Source organism: Engystomops pustulosus, chromosome 9 (assembly GCF_040894005.1).
Source record: "Engystomops pustulosus chromosome 9, aEngPut4.maternal, whole genome shotgun sequence".
Classification (NCBI taxonomy): Eukaryota; Metazoa; Chordata; class Amphibia; order Anura; family Leptodactylidae; genus Engystomops; species Engystomops pustulosus.
The window spans coordinates 91,555,608-91,576,554 of record NC_092419.1 but is presented as its reverse complement, the minus strand read 5'-3'; the positions used below and the strand labels follow the sequence as shown (position 1 = coordinate 91,576,554).

At 44.5% G+C, this 20,947-nt stretch overlaps 1 long non-coding RNA gene across 2 annotated transcripts in view; it reads right to left on the bottom strand.

The window, feature by feature from the left end:
• Nucleotides 1-8,306: 8,306 nt before the first annotated feature.
• Nucleotides 8,307-20,947, bottom strand: part of LOC140076838 (uncharacterized) — a 44,029-nt gene continuing 31,388 nt past the window's right edge. Inside the window, exons 3-4 of one of the 2 annotated variants that reach the window (XR_011849665.1) lie at nt 10,402-10,517; nt 8,307-10,141 (exon numbers count right to left, since the gene is read on the bottom strand). This is a non-coding gene — a long non-coding RNA (uncharacterized lncRNA). Of the gene's footprint in view, nt 10,142-10,327; nt 10,518-20,947 lie in introns of those variants that run through there. The other variant, XR_011849664.1, reaches the window with a different exon arrangement.

The window sequence follows — 20,947 nt, the reverse complement described above, 5'->3', positions numbered from 1 at the left end:
GAATACATCGGACCGCTTTGCAAGTGGTCCGGTGATTACATTGTGCCCCGCCGCAGTGGTAACACTATCCTTCTAACACTGCAGCGTTTGTTTAAGCACTAGTTGCTGCTTACTTTAGTAAGAAGCTCCTAGTGTCGAAATTTTGGGTGACAGGTCCTCTTTTAGGACAGGACACATCTGCCTGTGCAGTTATAACTTTGGAATGCTTTATCTTACTGAGTTTTAGACAGTTTTTTCATGACATGTTGTACTTTACATTAATGCAACATTCATTTGAAATATATTGGACTTATTTGTAAAAAAAATTGAAATTTGGTGAAAATTTTGAATAAATTTCCTATTTTTCTGATTTCTAATTCTTATGCTCATTATACACTTAGACTTACTGCCCAAATTGGTTGCTAACTAACATTAACCATATGTCTGCTTTATGCTGACATAACTTTTTATATGTTCATTTATTTTATTAGGACGTTAGGAGGCTTCAAAAGAAGCGATTTTCCAAATCGTCAAGTATATTTCAGATTCAATATTTTAGAGGACAATTAATCTTCTTAAGGGTATTCAAGGTTATTATTAGAAGCTCCCCACAAATCGCCCCAAATGCACCCCCCAAACTATTCAGAACAGCCTTTGATAAGCGTGTTAACCCTTCGAGCATCTCACAAGAATTAAAACAAAATGGAGGTTCTATTTGGAATTTTTACATTTTGACAATAAAATTATTATTTAGTTCTAAAATTTACACATTCATGCAAGATAAAACACACCTCGGATTTTGTTGTGCAGTTTCTTACAAGTACAGCAATACCCCACATGTTAATGTAAAGTACTTTAGGGGCGCACAGCAGAGCGCAAAACGGAAGGAGCCATTGACCTTTAGAGGGCAGATCCAACATGTGATATTTTGCTGGACCAGATTTCAGGTGCTATGTCCCATTGGCTGAGCCCCTAATATAGTAGGGCAGTAGAAAACTCCAAATAGTAGACCCATTTTAAAATCTACACCCCTCAAGGATTGCAGTAACACTATATTTGGGAGTGCAGTACCCTGTTATTTAACCTTTATTAGCTTTTGGGGGGGTGTCACAAAAAATAATCTATTCAGTAATTGATTTTTATGGGTTTTATGTGTTTTGCATTCCAAATACCGCAGCTATCAAGCAACCTATGTTCTATGGGTCATTACGGTTACAGTAATATCCAATTTATATAGCTTTTTTTTTATGTCTGACTACTAAGCAGCGTAATATTTTTTGATTGAGCTGTTTTAGAACTTATTTTTTGTGGGATGAGTTGTACTTTTTTTTGGTAAATGTGACAATTTTTGCTGTGTTTTATTTTTTAAGGTGTTCACCATACAGGTTCAGTAATGATTTTATTTTATTGTACGGACGTGGCTATACCCAATATGTGCTGTAGTAACGTTTTATTGTGTTTGGCAGTTTTATACTATTTGGGGCATTTTGGGTCTTCTAATTTGCATTATTATTTTTTTTTAATTACATTTTTTTTGTGGCTCTCACTGTGATTTTAACAAGTGATCATCTGATCACTTGTTCAAATTAATACACTGCCATAATGATGTATGGCAGTGTATTAGAACAGTAAATCTAAGCAAATGTATAGGCTGACACTGGCACTGCTGCGTCCGACCCTGCAGGCATTCATGTAAGGCAGCTCTGGGGTCCTTCATCGGATACCAGGGCTGCTGTGGAGACGATTGGCAGCCCCATACTTGGCGCATGGGTGGGCTATCTGCGGGTGGAGAGGTGGGAAACCCCTTTAGGTGCTGCGTCGGTGTTCGATCGCGGTGCCTAAATTGTTAAACAGCCAGGATCGCAGCTATCTCAGCTCGTGCAGAGGCAAGTCTGTCACATACAGCCGGCCTCCAACATGAATCGCTCCCCATGATGTTGGGGAAGCTGACCATGTTGTTACCCAGCATCATGGTGGCTTTAGGGGTTAATGCCTTCATACTCTACCAGAACCAAGCTTGTTGGGAAAGGAGGATGGTACTTTCGAGCGTTCTGTAGTCTAAAGCGAACCTGTCACAAGGAATGTAATTTTTTCATTTGTCAGCATTCTGAATCATTTCAGAATTTCATCTCCCTCTTCCTGTCGTGTATATTGAGCAGGCCGGGGAGTGGGAAAGAACTGGATGAGTGTGGAGGAGAGAAAAATGAAGGGAGACACAGGCACACGAGCTGTTACTGCCCCCCAGAACTCCACACACACACTTCTGGCAGAGAGCCAGGTAATGTGAAAAAAGTTCTGTAAAGTACTGAAATGATTCTGAATGCTGACAAAGGTCGCTTTAAAGGGGTTATCCTGGTGTTAAAAATTACTTAGGGCCGGGCTGGGGCAGGCTATTTAAAAATAACAAACATGTACTTACCTCCTCCGGCGCCGCCGATGTCGCCGCGGTCCGTTTGATCCGTGCCCCTGTTTTTTACAGGGGCACAGAAGCCGCGCACAGGGAGCTTCCGATCCACCATGTGGCCGGCTCCTCCCACTCGTCCCTGTCTCTCAGCGTTGTAAGTGCTGGGAGATGGTGTCAGATGGGAGCTTCTGGACAGCCGGGAGCTCCCTGTGCGCCCTTGTAATCAAACCGCGGCACAGAGGAGATGGACCGCGGCGCGGGACATCACCAGCGCCGGATGAGGTAAGTAGATGTTTATTATTTTTAAATAGCCCACCCCAGCCCGGCCCTAAGTAATTTTTAACACCCGGATAACCCATTTAAAGAGCTAAAGACTGGTGTGTCTAGAGCCTGCACACATGCTACATACTACATTAACAAGGCAGTATCAAACTTGGTGGGTAGTTTGGATGTCCATGGGGCCCTGAATGCTACACGAACCAGCCAAATTAGAATCTGCTACATTTATGGATGTGAACCAATCTACTATTTGGGGCAGACATACCATAAGTACAGCCTATGCCCAGTAGACCTCACAGATATTATTTTGTAATTTTTACACTACAATAAATACCTGGTAGATTTTCTACAGGGCTCTTTTGGTACCTTTCAGTGCATATGCAACATCCCATACCGGGGCCTAGCCCTTGAGGTGAGGCCTGGAGACAGCCGGGGCCCGCAGTACCGGAGTGGCTGGCGGTTGCGGCCTAAGCACGCTATTGTCACGGTGCTTGGTACGGGGGAACCGGAGGGCTGTCCTACAGCCTGGCAGGTCTCCAGCAGGGTGGTGTTGGCAAGAAATGATGAGGGAGCGGCTGCTATAGCGGATCTCCCTGGGGCAACCCCTTAATGTCCCGAGTGTGAGTCTCTGTGTGGTGGACAGGGTGCCGGTGGTGATGGTAGATGTAGTAGCAGGGACCAGACGGAGGCAGAAGTTGAACAAAAACACTTACAGTCCTTTATTGGAACCGCAGGAACTTCAGCAACATGCCGTGAACAAATTGGTAGAGCGCTGGAGAGGTGCTTGGAGGGAGCCACAGGAGTAGAGCACCAGCCTGGATGCAGATGGCAGGCTGGGCGGTAGCTGTGTCCTTAGAGGATGCTTCAGCTCGGTCCTGGATCTCTTCAGGTATCACCCTTGAAGGTAGGATGATACCCCTTTCCTCACTACACTAACTCTAGTCTTATTCTCCACTTCAGGCAGGGGCTAGGCTCATCCTGCACTGGTCCGGTGTGCTAGAGACTCTCTGCTGCTGCTCAGCTAACTACTCTCTACATACGTCCTGCAGACCCAGAGGGCCTGACTAGGACCGGTCTCTTCTCCCTTTCGGGAGAGACTGCTCTCCTAACTCTCCTAAGAGAGACTACCCTAGAACATTCCTGGCCAGAGGTTTTATTACCTCCCTTTGGTCAGGTGGTGGCTGCTCCTCCAATTACCTCTCAGCTTACAGAGACAGGATGCAATACATGTGATTGGTTACCAGACTCTTACATCACACAGAACAATTAACTTCTGCCTTGCCAGGCAGGATTAACCACTGCAATGTCCCCTGTGTTAAGTGATGACATGCTGTGGGGCTTATTCGCAAGCACTACCTCGCCATTGCATCGGCGAGGGTGTTGCATACCCCGGGGGCAATTGAAAGAGCCGCCCTCGGCTCGACTATAGATGTTTTGGGGCACAGAGGGGGCTAAGGGCACTTCTGGGAAGTGCAGGCTATGTGAGGTGTAGGGACAAACCGCCCATGGTCCTGGAGACAGGCACCTGGGTTGGTGTCGGACTAAGACAAAAATATGTATATCTGTATGACAGTTGGTCGCTGACGCCATTAAACCGAACTGTACAGTAGGAAAGGTGTGGTGTCATGTCCTGTAATCCACTCCTTGCACCAAGGCCTGTATATTTGTTGTATCAACGCTTCTTCCCTGGCGGCAATTATATATAAGGTGTCTATGCATTGCATTAGCATATGCGACACGAGTACCTCCTGACTGGCATCCCTACCCATGTATGGGTGGCATCCAGGTGCTATCTCTGTAACACCCCCGGTCCCCGAAGTACCCGCAGTTTACGGACTACCCCCATGTGCAAACCTCGGTTTGGGGATAAGGTAACAGTCAGTGTTTCACACATAAAGACGGTCCGACACAGCCACACTACAACCTGAAAAGCCTATGAAAGGGTTAATGCAGACTACTGGCATATAGACAGGGTGCTAGCGTATTGTAAGCTCACATTGGCTTAGGAGCCCAATGGGTACACATCTTATAACTTTGCAAACGTTACAGAGGTGGATAGGCTACTCAGGGTAGCACGATAGTAAATGTCTCTTTCCTGCAAAGAAAAGGCATAAAAAGTGCAAACAGAATGTCCATACCTAAAAAGGAAGGCATTAAGTGCAAAATAATAGTCAATAGCAACTTTTCCCTGGAGTATCTGGCAAAAGTCTCTCAGAAGGTCTCTAGTGACAAAGTCCATCTTCTGGGTACAGCCCTTGATGTGGGGAAAAGTGCAATGAAGAAGCAAAGGGTCTCCTCTATGTGTAGAGGGACAGAGTCCTTTGAAGAAATCTCTGCTGTGGCAGAGGAAGGGGTGCTATCATAGCACAGGGCAGTGTATAATCTCTTGACTGAGATAAATAAGGGTAAGAGTCTCAGGAAAGTCTCTGGCTCTATAGGGTAGGAAAAACAAATATACAATATGTACACTGGACAAAGTACCTGAAGAGGGCTACAGCCCTTCAGGGGTTAGTCAGATGCACCTTCGCTGGGTTCAGCAGGGACAGGATCCAGAGTCTGCAGGGAATCCTGTGCATCCTCAGCGGGAGTAGGTGCCGGCTGGGGACACCCGGTGGCAGTAGTGGGTACTGCAGGTGCAGCAACATCCTCCGGACCTTCAGGGGGAGGAGCACTGTCGCCCGGGGTGTCGGCTGATCCAGCCGGGGGCTCAACTGAGCCAGGGACCACGGAGGGGTCCAGCAAGACATAAATAGGGACCTGCGGTAGCGCCGCGGCTCCTTCCAGCTCCGGTTCTTCCGGGGCCGGGTCATCACCCCATTGGTAACCAGCAAGGGGAGATGCGGGCCTAGATGGAACCTCCGGGCAAGGTTCGCTAGCCGGGATGTCTTCTCCCACAGAAGAGCCGCGGGACCTGGCAATGCTCCCGGCAGGGGAGACGGTGGGGGTGGCGCCCTGGATCATGCCCGGCCCATGGATGGCAATGGGACCCGTACTCACGATTACCGTGGATGGGGCATTCACGTGGGTCACCGCCCGGGGACTCGCAGCCGAGGAAGAAGAGGTGTTCGGAGATTCCGGCCACTCGTCGTCCTCATACCAGTCATCGTGCGGGTAGTAGCGGTCCTCATCGGAATCGGGGATCCGGATCACACCAGCCGCCCAAGGTCCGCGGGGCCCCTCTTGCAGGGAGAACTCAATGCACTCGCCTGGCTTCAGGTTGTGCTGGCTCTCCGGCAGATCAGGCCTCTTGACGGACCGGCGGGGTATAAATACTTCCCGTCCGGTGTAGTCTTGGGTGGCGAAGCCATCGCCCCGCTGCTTATCAAAGAACCGGACCATGCCGGTGGTGCGGTTCTTCTCCACCCAGGCTCCAGCTGTAGACCGGCCGGCCATATAACGTTGGGCCTCCTTCTCGCGGCGTCGCTGCTCCAAGACAGCGTCCCGGAGTCGCTGGCGGGCGGCCTCACCTCGGCCTCGAGGCTGCGGAGGTTTCGGTGCTGGGGCTCGTGGCTCCGGTTCAGGCTCGGATCTCCTTGGGCGACAGGTAGGTGCCGGAACAGGAGCAGGAACCACCGGAGGATCAGGAACCACCACCACGGGGCTAGCAGGCCGCGGAGCCGGAGTAGCAGGCCTCGGAGCAGGTGGAGCGGCAACACTAGGCCCAGGCGTTGGCTCGCCAGGAGTCGGGGCCTCCCCACGTGGTGCCTCCACGTGGGCCCGCGGTACCGGGATGGTAGCCGGGATAGGGACGAGGAACCACCCGGGTGGAATCTGGTACTGTGTCACCGTTTGGTAACATGTCCTGGTGACGAAGGCCCGAGTCAATCCTCGGTGCAGCCGATGTCCAGCGGAGGGTCTTTGGACGGGCTGCGCCGAGACCACCACCATAGTCTCTAGGACCTCGTAAAAATCCGGACGCTCCACAGGAGGGAAAGGCGGAGGACCCCACATGGTGTTGTCCTCACTGTCCAAAGTCCCCTCGAGTTCTGGCGCTTCTCTGAGGCGGGACAGGAAGTCCGCCTCTAGCCAGTGGGAGGAGTCCAAGTCCTTCCCGCCAAGAACTGTGGCGGGCTCTAATTTTTCCTGCGCCACAGGAGGCGGGATTCGCGCCCTTCGCGCGTGGGTGGAGCTTGATGCGTCATCTGGGTTTCCCGCCAGTGAGGGTTTTGGCGGGCTTGAATTATTTGCTGCGCCACAGCTTCTGAGGTAAAAATCTTCGGGCGCGGCAGCGCCGGATGTAGCAGAGCTGGTACAGTTCTTGCCAGGATTAACCTCTGGAGTGCTGGAGCGGCGCTCGACAGCACGTGGCAGCAGTATAACACAGTTCATTCCAGAAACGCACAAATACTTGGGCCTAAACCCGGATGGCAGCAGGGTTAGGCAGCACAGTCTTTTTAATAAAGGAAAGTCTTTAATGCCGTAATAAGGCACAGAAGTATCAATCCTGTTCGTGACGCCACTTGCAACATCCCCCACCGGGGCCTAGCCCTTGAGGTGAGGCCTGGAGACAGCCGGGGCCCGCAGTACCGGAGTGGCTGGCGGTTGCGGCCTAAGCACGCTATTGTCACGGTGCTTGGTACGGGGGAACCGGAGGGCTGTCCTACAGCCTGGCAGGTCTCCAGCAGGGTGGTGTTGGCAAGAAATGATGAGGGAGCGGCTGCTATAGCGGATCTCCCTGGGGCAACCCCTTAATGTCCCGAGTGTGAGTCTCTGTGTGGTGGACAGGGTGCCGGTGGTGATGGTAGATGTAGTAGCAGGGACCAGACGGAGGCAGAAGTTGAACAAAAACACTTACAGTCCTTTATTGGAACCGCAGGAACTTCAGCAACATGCCGTGAACAAATTGGTAGAGCGCTGGAGAGGTGCTTGGAGGGAGCCACAGGAGTAGAGCACCAGCCTGGATGCAGATGGCAGGCTGGGCGGTAGCTGTGTCCTTAGAGGATGCTTCAGCTCGGTCCTGGATCTCTTCAGGTATCACCCTTGAAGGTAGGATGATACCCCTTTCCTCACTACACTAACTCTAGTCTTATTCTCCACTTCAGGCAGGGGCTAGGCTCATCCTGCACTGGTCCGGTGTGCTAGAGACTCTCTGCTGCTGCTCAGCTAACTACTCTCTACATACGTCCTGCAGACCCAGAGGGCCTGACTAGGACCGGTCTCTTCTCCCTTTCGGGAGAGACTGCTCTCCTAACTCTCCTAAGAGAGACTACCCTAGAACATTCCTGGCCAGAGGTTTTATTACCTCCCTTTGGTCAGGTGGTGGCTGCTCCTCCAATTACCTCTCAGCTTACAGAGACAGGATGCAATACATGTGATTGGTTACCAGACTCTTACATCACACAGAACAATTAACTTCTGCCTTGCCAGGCAGGATTAACCACTGCAATGTCCCCTGTGTTAAGTGATGACATGCTGTGGGGCTTATTCGCAAGCACTACCTCGCCATTGCATCGGCGAGGGTGTTGCACATATATCATTTATGCAGGACAATCCACAGCAGCACAATTTCCAAAGTACCCCTACAAAGGGGGGTGCAGAGGCCTCAGAGTTCGGGGTGGGAACCCATGTATACATAAAACCCAAACAAGAAGCAGCACTCCAGATCCAAGCAGATAAAAGTGAAGAAGAAATATATTTAAAAAACGCTAATCCTGGATGACCTCTTTAAGTAATAGAAACACGCAAGTAAGAAAGAGAAATAAGTCAAGCAAAGCTAGTTGTCATTTAGATAAAATTTCATTTCACAAAGACCCAAATTTTGGCGCCTTAATCAGTATTGATAAATCTCTTATACATACTATGACTTTTTAGAATTTGTAGTGCCCCAGATGTTTGAGAGAGACAGTTTGCCTTTGTGTTCCCTGCTTTCCAGCACATGTTCCGGCTTTTTTTCCTTATTATCATAGCTCGAGTCTTATTTTTTAATAACATATTATTGCTCTTATTGCTGAGACACCTCACCAGAGCCTCCTTTTTCATTTCCACACAGTCAGAGGTTAGAACAGCAATAGTGTTCCCAACTGATGTTCTGCCAGACCCCTCTATCAGTACATAGAAATACTTTGTATGTACAGAATGTATTGATTGTGGTATATTGTGGCCAAATCCCTCCAAAAAAAATGTCCAGATGTAGCCAAACTACAAAATCTGCATTCTATTAAAATGTGTTGCTATTAGGGGAAAATGCTTGAGCAATGCACATACAAGCTCAAATCCTTCCCTCAAGCCCAACTTTATACACATCACAGGCATTGCAAAACCTCTCCATTACTCGCTATGTGTCACAACCACTTCTAGGCTTCGTGGAAACAAATCATTCTAAAAAGCACAGTACGGAGCGCATTGGTTGAGGGAGTTGGTTGAAAAATATTTGTAACTAAATATTCAGCTTCCACTGGGACCAATTAGGACAATGTCCGTTGTGAAGGAGCCTGAGCGGAGCTACACCTGTAGCAAGACACAAGGGGCGCTTAGAGCTTGATGTGGGCACCTCCGATATGTGTACAAAAAAGTGATGCCATGTCCTCTCAATCTGTATTAGGAACATGTGGCTCTATTTCCTAGAGAAATAGATTCCATATGTAAACACCCCGCAAGTGCCCATCAACACAGATCAGTGGTCACAGCTGGATTCTGAGCGGGGACTTTCACTCATTATGCGTCAATCTGAATTTTGCTACTCTCCCTATGGGAGGCTTAGATTGCAGCATAAGGATCTCTGCCAAAAGTCAGACATACAGCAGCTGTCTGTAGAAGACACTGTAGCTGTGCCTGTGTGTGGAGAGCTCCGCTCTGTAGACCTTGACATATATAATCCTATTCTGATATAAAACAGGACCCCTGTGCTCTGGAATTTGGAATCACTACTGTGCTCTTGTAATGTTGTAACCAAATCACTTACAGGAGACCATTTAATTTTACTAGGCTAATGCAACAAAATGCCATTAAGTACCATGTAATGATAAGTATTTTGTTAAGGTGGGATGTATGGGAAAAAGGCATAAAAATGTAATAATATAATGGTGTTATAGAGCAGGAGGAGCTGAGTAGATTGTACATAGTGTCCTTTCTGCAAGCTGCATGTTATAGAGCAGGAAACGCTGAGAAAATTGTATATAGTCTCTTATATGCAGGCTGCATGCTACATACCTCCCAACTGTCCCAGATCTTGTGGGACAATCCCAGATTTTGGGATCAGTCACTCTGTCCTGTTCAGCAGGAGGTCCTCCAGATGCTGATAGAGCTATATATACGGTGATGATGCAGGGAGCCATCATCCCCATCCCCATGCCTCTACTGCAGCTGCATGCAGCAGAGGCCGCAAGGCGTGATGATAAGATGTCATCCTGCATACTGCCCTCACAGCAGAAGGAAATAACTGCTGCAGGAGAGCTCAGAGAGGTGATAATAGGACTTCTGTGATGGTTCAGGGATAGGTGAGGCAGGGACTGCTGAGGGAGTGTGGTGAGAGTAGCACTTCTGCAAAGAAATGGGGAGAGGTAAAGTGAGTAGAGGACTGCTGCAGGGGAAAGGGGAGAGGTGGGTATCTGGTGTTTAGTATTTTAAGCAGCAGCAAGGAAAGGAGGAGTTTAGAGGGCCACAATATGAGGGGGAGCTCAGGGGCCACAATGTGAGTAGGGGAGTTGGGGATAACCACACAATCTTTGGATAAATGACGGCTCCTTTGCGTTTTATTGGGCATGTTAAGGTTATGGTGCACCATGAAAGTGCTGACTGACCCTGCCGCAAATGATAGAGCTCTTAAGATCTGTACACATTTGGGACCTGCAGATCGTCCCGTCTTGTAACTTCATTTCATTCACTGGAGACATCGATGGACACATCTTGGGAGACTCTAGAAGAAAAAATGGAGGAGACATCTTGTATCACCTGCTCCTGTATTCTAGCAAGAAGCGTTGCCACTTTAATTGATAGAGTGTTAGATGAGTAAGGTGAGGATAGGTAATGAACAGGTCAAAATATATATAGAAAAAATTGTAAAAAATATAAGGTATTTATTATTCTAGAATATATTTAGGTCAATATAATAGTTAGGGTTTTTTTTTCTTGGTGGATGATTTCACTATGTGGAAACCATTAAATTGGGCCTTATATTATGTGGGAATACAAGGGGGTGGAGTAAGGGATGGGACAATAAGGTGTGTATTAGGGGTAAACAAAAATCTCCAACAGATTGTGCACAGTGGGGCACATGTATCATAGATTCAGCTAGGCAAATTGTAAAATTTTAACAACTTTTGTCGTTTTTGCGCCATTTTTACGACTTTTAACTCTGTTCTTTTTCAATTACGTCTTGTCTGCACCTTTGTGCAGTGTGCCTTATGTATAATTGTTTTCCAGATGTTCATTTTTGGCGCAATTCTGCACCTGGTCCAGGGCAGGTGCAAAGGAAGTTTTTTTTTTTCATGGACCCGATTTTAACATGTAAATTGGAATTATTTCACATGCTTTAAATGTTTAACATTTTGCACAGTAACCTCTTTTGTCAAAATTCTTACATTTGTGCATTTTTTTTAATTGCATTTTTAATTCATTTTGAAACTAATTACAACAGCTGAGGTGATTTGCCTTATTTCTTTACTGTTAACATTTGTGTTTAGAAAACGCAATGTAAACACTCCATTAACGCATGTGTTAACATTGCATTTACTATGTGTTTTGTACATTCAAATGTAAACAGTAATGTAATTAGGAAAATCACCTCTCCTCAGCTGTTGTAATTAGTTTCAAAATACATTAAAAATGAAACATGTTAAATCCCACATTAGCAGTAGTGTCCTCTCCTGTATATAACCCCTCACGTGGCTTGTATCCATGTTAATTTGAGACATTTGCAACAAAATGTCTCAAAAAGAAGACAAAATTTGCGCCTGACAGGATAGGAAACACTGAACATGTATCACAAAAAGTAAAAAGACAGGATCATACATAAGGTGCAAAAAAGAGCCGCTAAATGTCTCTAAAATTCACATCAGGGTACATACACACAAGGTATGCCCGACGTGTGCTGGAGAGGAGGAGGATTTGACCCCTCCTCCTCTCCATAGAAAACAGTGGCACACAGCCGCACACTCGCCGAAAGATAGAGCATGCAGATTTTTGCAGTGTGTGGCCCGTATCCCCGCCGTACCGCTATTGCCATCAATGGGGACGTACATGCGTCCGCAAATTTGCCGCCGCATGTACGGCCCCGCAGATGGCAGTGTGAATGAGCTTTTAGAGAGACAAAACTATGATACATGTGCCCCAGTGTCTTTTCAGCAGGCAGCATGTTATAGAGCAGGAGAGGGTGATCAGATTGTACATAGTGCCTTGTCTGCAGGCAGCATGTTATACAGCAGGAGGGGCTGAGCTGATTATACATAGTGTCCCATCTGCAGGCAGCATGTTATAGAGCAGGTGGAGCTGAGATTGTACATAGTGCCCTATCTAGCAGGCATTTCCAGGCCTTACTGCTTTTATGGCCGTAGCAGGGAAGTGGTATACAATATGCCTAAGAAAAAGCATGGATCAGTGAAGTGAGCATAACCTCACCATGCATTCAATAATAAGAAGTCCTCGTGGTTCTCTAGATTGCTATTTATTAGAAACAGAATTCATGATATTTTACATCCTGAACATAAAACTATGTCCTGGTCATTTGATGGACACACAGGTGTGCGGCTTGTTACAGTAATCAGAGCTGCGTCTTGTAATGATCCCTGCACCGGTACATCTGTCCATGACCAGTACAAGGTTTTATATTCTACAAGTAACAATTGAAGGATCTTGTTTCCAGTAAACTGAGACCTGAAAATTGTAAGGAATAGGTACACAGAGAATACTAAAAAACCTAATATCTTTTTATTGGATAATAAATAAATGTTTTTTGCCAAACGTTTAATAGGATGTCATAATTGCAGGTCGTGTGAGCATGTGACCAAAAGGATTTATGGTTTTATTTAAAAAAAAAAAAAAAAACTAAAACTTAAATGGGTTTCCCCATGAAGACAAGATTCTTAAAATACTCAGGATAACAAAATAACACATTCCATCCTGTCTCCATCAGTCCTGCTCTATACAATTTTGGTTGCCCCTGGATCCGACCATAAATCTTCTGACTATGGTCGGATTCTTCTCATGTATAACTTCTCGTCTGCACACTGCACAGTGCCTCCTGCCCCTCCCCCCTGTATTAGAAGACCAGTGTGCAGAGACTTACTCTACAAGCTACAGACAGATAAGGTCTTTATCCAGGAGGGAGGCAAATAGCAAAGCTGACTCATCTCTCTTTGCCATGTATCAGATACTATTAGTAGAATGTTCAGAAGCTAAATAAAAGTGTAGATAAACCTTGTACCCTGATAATCAAAGCACATTGTCAGCAGTGAACAGTGCAGTGGGTGGGATAAATATGCAAGAACTCTCTGTCTCCCTACCGAACTTCAGCACTGGCATTGTTACTGTTGTGACAATACAAGGACTTCTGTCCACTGCACTGTGATCAGACACCACACGGGCCTGTTGGACGGGCTGAACACATTCAGGTGCAGCCGACCTTACACTGCAAATTTCTAATATATGGAGGTCTTTGTTGTTGTTTCAAACAGTGAGGTCTGTGAAGAAAAAAACCTATCTTGTATGTAACCTGGGGACTGCCTGTGTGTCAGAAAACGAAATTTTTGTTTTGCATTTTTTATGCTACCAATAATGTTCAAGCTTACAGAGATATATCTGTATTGTACTATATTGCACTATACTATACTACTATACTACTGGTACTACCGGTATACTGTATATTGTACTACATTTCAGAATCAGGCTATTGAGACATTAAACGAACAATGCTTAAAAAATGTCAAGTACAGGCGGTCCCCTACTTAAGAACACTCGACTTACATACGACCCATAGTTACAAACGGACCTCTGGATGTTGGTAATTTACTGTACTTTAGCCATAGGCTACAATAAACAGCTATAAGTTATCACAGGCGTCTGTAATGAAGCTTCATTGTTAATCCTCATTCTTATGACAATCCAACATTTTTAAAATCCAATTGTCAAAGAGACCAAAAAAGTTCTGGCTGGGATTACAATGATAATCTTTACAGTTCCGACTTACATACAAATTCAACTTAAGAACAAACCTACAGACCCTATCTTGTATGTAACCCGGGGACTGCCTGTACTGGGGTTAATGTATTATTATTTATGTCTTTAAGTCCTTTGTTATTTTTAAAAACATTTCTGTATCGTTGTGATCATTGTCCTGCTGTAGAATACAATTTTAACACTTCTGTTACATGTGTCACACTTCTGATTCCATTTATTCTGTTATTTCGAGTACGTTGAAGATTGCTGTAGGAAGCATAAACTCTATGTGGAAATGTATTCATAGAGTTGCTATCAGACATAGAAGCCTTGTGGGTAAATTTTGCCTACCCCCAATATGAACTCTAAAAAGGCTGCCTGAGGACTCGGCAGTTCTGATGCGTGTTGTTTGGGCTTTTGATGCATTACATTCATATATCCATTTTGTGCTTCCCTGAAGTGCGCCTGCTTAGGCTCATGGAAGTACCAAAGTGTGATCAACCAACGGGGAGTTAGAGAAACTTTTTCACCATCCACCTGGGACCATTATTGTTTTACAGTGGCAGTTTTACGACACCATCCTGAGAGCACTGAAAGATTTATTGGAGAAAGAGCAGCTTTTGGATGTATATCAGCAGATATTCCATGTTTACAAGTGTAAACCAAGTAATAACACAGCGGTACAAGAGCCGTAACTAATTCAAAGAAAAAAATGTTTTATGTAATCAGGGACTTTTAGGGTTAACATAGAGTATAATAAAAATTAGAAGTCCCAAAAAGGAAATTAAGTGAAATGTTTCTGTGGTAGTTGCTGTATTTAACCATATTCCTTATTGAAAAGTTTATACATATCAAAAAGTTGGTTGCCAAGTACCCACATAATTTTTCGTTTTAACTATTGGGATGCTGACACTTTTTGGTTTTACATTCCTTAATGGATTTGTTTCATTCTCATCATACATTTACCAATAATCTACTTCATTGGTAAAAAAAATTTAAGATCATTAGCAGAATCAACAATGGGACTCCCACTGAAGAAGACGGTTCGATCCCTAATAGAAAGGTTGAGGTTTTCCTGTTACTCCAATTCTAACTGCATTACTCTAATTGAGCCTCAACTCCATTTATTGACTCTTTGTTGATGACCTCATCTTGATGATGGTATGCACCCTGGACTCTACATCTACTTACTTGGTATTCTGCTGGACTACTGTCTTCCCTGAGTACTGGACTGTAATTGGCTAAAGTTGTTCTCCTGAACTGCCTGGGATGGATCTACATCGGGACCACCAAAAGAGGTAGCAGTCTTGCGATCTTTCTGCAGCAAAGTCCAGATCCCTGTATTGAGGTGAAAGGATAAAAACAGGAGGAGTTCCCTTAGTGGTGGCCCAAAGTCAAACCAGTTGAATAGCACAATGGGGGTCATTTACTAAGGGCCTGATTCGCGGCTTCCCGACATGTTACCCGAATATTTCCGATTTGCGCCAATTTTTCCTGAATTGCCCCAGGTTTTTGGCGCACACGATCGGATTGTGTCGCATCAGCACCGGCATGCACACAACGGAAATGGGGGGGGGGGGGCATAGCCATAAAAAAAAAACCAACGGATTCTGAAAAACCGCCACATTTTTTTTAAAAAAAAGTGTCGCTTGACACGCGCTTACCTTCACCCACAATAGGACGATGAACTTCATTCTGAACAATTCCGATGGTCTTCAGCGCAGCAGCGACACCTGGTGGACTTTGGAGGAACTGCCTTAGTGAATCCCGGCCGGACCCGAATCCACCGCAGAGAACGTGCCGCTGGATCGCGAATGGACCGGGTAAGTAAATCTGCCCCAATGAGTCCACCACCCAGTGTCCATTATACACTATTGCCTTGCTACACTGGGGTCAAGAATCATAGTAGATAAGGGGAAATAAAGAAGTTCCATGAAGTCCAATCATTAAAGTTAATTTAAAATCAAAATCTGGAAGGCGTTTCTTATGGAACAGATTCCCATTGGTTAAAACAGTGATATTCCTAAAGACTAACAGGATAATTTGGAATTCAGCCTTGATGCCTTATCAGTGATGCCAAACTCTGAAGACTGTTGTGGAATATATTGACTGTCTGAAAGTAAATAAAAGAAATGATAGGTTAAATTATTGTGGGATTTGCAGAATGTTTTAGATAAAATAATGAAAAGTTAACTTTTAGATGTAATTATAGAGACTACATAGCATATAGCTCTTTACCAGCCCCCGGATAACAATTTAAATGGCTCAATGGATAGGGGGTATAAAAAAGCAATTCATAGTATCATAGCTAAGAAAGTTCAAGAAAGGTAAATCAGGGTCAACCTACCCAGTGGAAAGAAGATGCTAACTGAACTGAATGCAGGGGCTGGGTAACACTGCTATGAGCTCTGGGCTGAATGAATATTATAACTATTATAGCTTTGTGATGTTAGGATCTCTGGAGGACCTTCAAATGTCGTCAAAAGGCTCTTGCGTACATGTGGCACTAGAATCAAACTTCTTAGGGAATGGAGGATGTGTCCCTTCTACCTGTTTTTAATTTGCGGTTTCAGGACCTTTTTGGAGGGCCTTCAGAGGTCCTGAAATGGCTACTGTGTACATATGTATTGAAACACGGACTAGGATTTCATGGGTGAAGGTCTTTCTCAGTATAAAATTTGGTGGGTGGTTTGGATGGCCATGGGCCCCCTTGAAGCCATGTGCTACAAATCTAACCGCCTATATTATAATACACTTGAAGTGAATTGACTTTAATGTGAGCTAATGTGCAGTTACCTAGCTTGGCCACTACACTATACACAAGCCTTCCATTGTGTCGTCCTGTCAGTAGAAGCAGCCTAAAACAGCTAATATGTGGGGCTGCTAGCTGTCAGACCCCACTAAACTTATTTTGATCAGCCAATGTCCTACATACAAGTCCTCAAAGTCCTTGAAAATCTTTTTGAATAGTGGGCATTGTGGGAATATCCCAACCTGCTGAATTTACTATAATCTGGCACAGGTTATAGCTTAAAAATACACCAGGTCGGAACCAACACAGATTTCATTCTAGCGTATGAGAACTGTGCATCTCTTAATAAATCAGGCTTCTCATGTGCAGGTGCAGGAATTATTATGGTAAATCCAAATTTCACCCGAAGTGAATTGGAAAAGATTAGCCTAAAAATTGTCTAATTCTTACCAAGTCTAAAAATCCCCAAATAGATTGGTTTATCTTTACTCTTCAGAAATTCAAAATACAAACTACCCATATATATATATATATATATATATATATATTATATATATATTACAACATAAAGAATAGATAATAGACAGACAATAGGCTAGATATTTGTCTATATACTAGAAACCATGCTATGTACATCATAGTAGATAAGGTTGAGTAAACACAAAGATCCATCAATTATAACATTTGGCTGATGCCAATAGGTCCACAATAAAGGAAAACATTACCTCCTTACTCAAAATGTGACATTTGTAAGTATAATACCCTCCTGCAGATGGCGACTTTGAGAAACATTGTGGACACAAGTTTTTTCAATGCATCTGTTCATTTGTTATCTGCAGGATTGCTGAGCATTAACCCTCCATTTTCTCCCTCCTAATTATAACTTTGGATACTTTAAAGTTAATTCCAAAGAGGGATTATTCTTGTTTACTAGACTATGAAGTTGTAAGGAAGGTAATAAGAAAACTCCTGATGATGACAGCAGTAAAGGATGGCTATAATGTTGTCTGTGCAGTGTTTCTACAATGTATCACTGTCTCTAGCTGGAAAGATTATGATGGCTATTGATTACTTGTCTTTGTGGCAAGAGATTTTTTTTTAGCAATTATACACAGTGCTTCCTCCAGTTTTCAGAACCCAGCAATTTACTCATTATGAAGAAAAACTAGATGGAGGGTAAGTGTTCTCACAGCAAGTTGCTTTAGATAGAGCTTGTTATCTGTAGGACAGACAAGAAAAGCCACATTACTGGCAAAATGAATGAAAAATGTGTTTGATGGCACTTCACCATTTATATCATTTTGGTTTCAAGGCATTAAACTGAGAGTGCTTTATAGTGCAAGAGAAAAAAATAGATGTCCAGTCCGGTCTTCAAGGGGAGAAATAACTATGTCAGTAAAAGGTGATGTGACAGACGAACAAACGCTATTCATACTATAAGCGGTTAATAGAAAAATTTGTTAAATGAGTCAAAAAAAACTTAACTTACTTTGCAATAGACCAATGCAGTTTATAAGGGAAATAACCATGCCTTGGCTTCTTGATTCTGATCTTACTTTGGACACCCCTTAAAAAGCACTGTGCAAATAACAGCAAATTAACAGGTATACAGCCACATTGCCTACTGTATGTCAAAGCTTCTAATCTTAGCTAAAGATACTTTGATACTTTGACTCCCTGGGGGATTATCATAGGTTGATGCATGGCACATCAACATATTATGTAACACTACCCCCTTCCACCAGATACATCTAGTGGCTCTGGCCTCCATGATACATCTGTTGGCGGGGCAGTACTACTTCTGGTCCTGACTGGTATAAAACTGCACTATATGCCTGGTGCAGGGTATACCACTCATGCCGGCCCACTCCACGGGGAACTGACCCTTCCAAGCACCTTCAGGTTCACTGTGGAGTAAGGGGTAAAATAATTGCAAGGGCTTTGTGTCACAAATGGCAACTATTTCAAGCCCTGATAAATGCCCCCCATTGATTATAACACATTTATACTACCAGTAGGGGATTATAATATGGGCATTTGGGAAGCTCATATGGCCCATGGCCACTCAAAGCACCCACCAAGTTTGATATTGGTCTGTTGAGATACCGATCCTCATATATGTGTATCTTGCGGCTTGTATACATGCGGCCCTTGGCTCAGTTTCAGACTGGGCTTACTTGGGTCCATCAGCCCCCTCTCCATTAACTTTTTGAAGCGTTCAGATTAGGTTGTCTATTTCAGTAACTCTCCGAATCCCATTATTGTATTACAGCTTAGACCTACTGGAGGATTCTCTGGAGCTCTGATGGGCCAGTCCAACCCTGGACACAAATGTATACAAGGACCGAAAAGCCCAGAAAGCCAACAGAAGTTACCCTCTTTTTCTCCAAGAATATTGGTTCTGGTACCATATGTAGTCAGCAAATGTCAACCATGAAAAAGATTAGACTTTTAGGGAACCAAAATTCTCATTCTGTCCATGCCCATGGTTCTAATCCACTCCGTTATACTACCTATTGTTTTGATTGTTCAAAAAATCCAAAATTTTCTCCAATTGTTTTCTAATTTTTCAATACCTACTATAATCAGAAAGTGAATTAAAGAGAATTTGCTAATTTATAATAAGCTACATAACTAGAAAAAAAGCAGAAAACAAGAATCTGTACAAAATCTTATGAAAAGAAGTCTACTTGTATTGTGAATATTTGGATAAAAGCACAATGGACTATGCTAGAGCTGTATGTACCTTGGTAAAAATCTGAACTTTCTACCCCGAGGACACAGGGCCTTCTCATACATGGCTGAGACAGCAAAGCCAACGTGTCTGGCTACTTCTGTACATGACTAATGAGCTAGTCAATGGAATGTAAAGGTCCATCACAGAGACAGCTGGAAGGAGAGAGCCACGTTTGATCAATGATGCCAGTTTAACTCAACGTCATCATTAAAATTCTGAAAATCAATGTTAAAACAATCAGAATTACACTGTTGTTGGACAAACGGCGATGGGCAGCCAGGCTGTGACATGCATAGAAGCGATCTTTAAGATCCAAAGGAAATTAAATTAAATTCCAATTATAGGAACCATCCAATACAGAGATCAGTAAGGATTTAATGAGAACCAACCCTGACTTTTTACATGTAAACTACCGTAGTCATATTATGGCAACTAATTTACCAAAGGACCTTTATTTATCTGCCGTTTCCACATGTAATAACTTATCTAAGTTGTTAAAAGAAAAAAAAATGTCATCACAGCTTCTTCATATAATTCAAGGAGATTTTACAGTTTTGGAAATGTCTTTAAAACTTTGATAAATTATATGTAGAGATGAGCGAACACTAAAATGCTCGGGTACTCGTTATTCGAGACGAACTTTTCCCGATGCTCGAGTGCTCGTCTCGAATAACGAACCCCATTGAAGTCAATGGGAGACTCGAGCATTTTTCAAGGGGACCAAGGCTCTGCACAGGGAAGCTTGGCCAAACACCTGGGAACCTCAGAAAAGGATGGAAACACCACGGAAATGGACAGGAAACAGCAGGGGCAGCATGCATGGATGCCTCTGAGGCTGCTTAAACGCACCATTATGCCAAAATTATGGGCAACAGCATGGCCATGACAGAGTGACAGAATGAAGCTAGATAGTATCTAAAACATGCAATAATTGACCCTGACACTATAGGGGACGGCATGCAGAGGCAGCGGCAGCAGGCTAGAGAGTGTCATGGCGACATACCCTAAATGGACTCAGGCTTCAAACCAATGGGTGGCAGAGAGGAACCAAAGGAGGTGAGCAAGAAGTGCTCAAATAATATCGGTACATGATAAAAGTTTGCCAGTATATTTTGTGGATTACACAGCAGGGTGGCGACAAAGTTAACATGGAAGCCATGAAAACAACCCAAAATTCTGCCTGACACAGCTCGTTTGATAAGGGGACCATGTATGGAGGCAGTGAACTAGTAGTAGATTAAAGGTGCTGCAGTTAAAACTATGTTAGTTGGATCTTGGCATGGAGCTGGCGCTCCGCTGCCAGACGAGCTTTCGCCAATCCAAGCCCCTGTCTCTAGGCTACTCCCCAAACAGCACTTTTGTATAAGATCAAGTGTAGTAGCGTTCTTATAAGTTTAGGATATGCCGGGTGAGGGGAATGTAAACAGATGCGCAAGAAGCGCATGATGCGCATGGAGCTGGCGCTCCGCTGCCAGGCGAGCTTTCGCAAATCCAAGCCCCTGTCTCTAGGCTACTCCCCAAACAGCACTTTTGTATAAGATCAAGTGTAGTAGCGTTCTTATAAGTTTAGGATATGCCGGGTGAGGGGAATGTAAACAGATGCGCAAGAAGCGCATGATGCGCATGGAGCTGGCGCTCCGCTGCCAGGCGAGCTTTCGCAAATCCAAGCCCCTGTCTCTAGGCTACTCCCCAAACAGCACTTTTG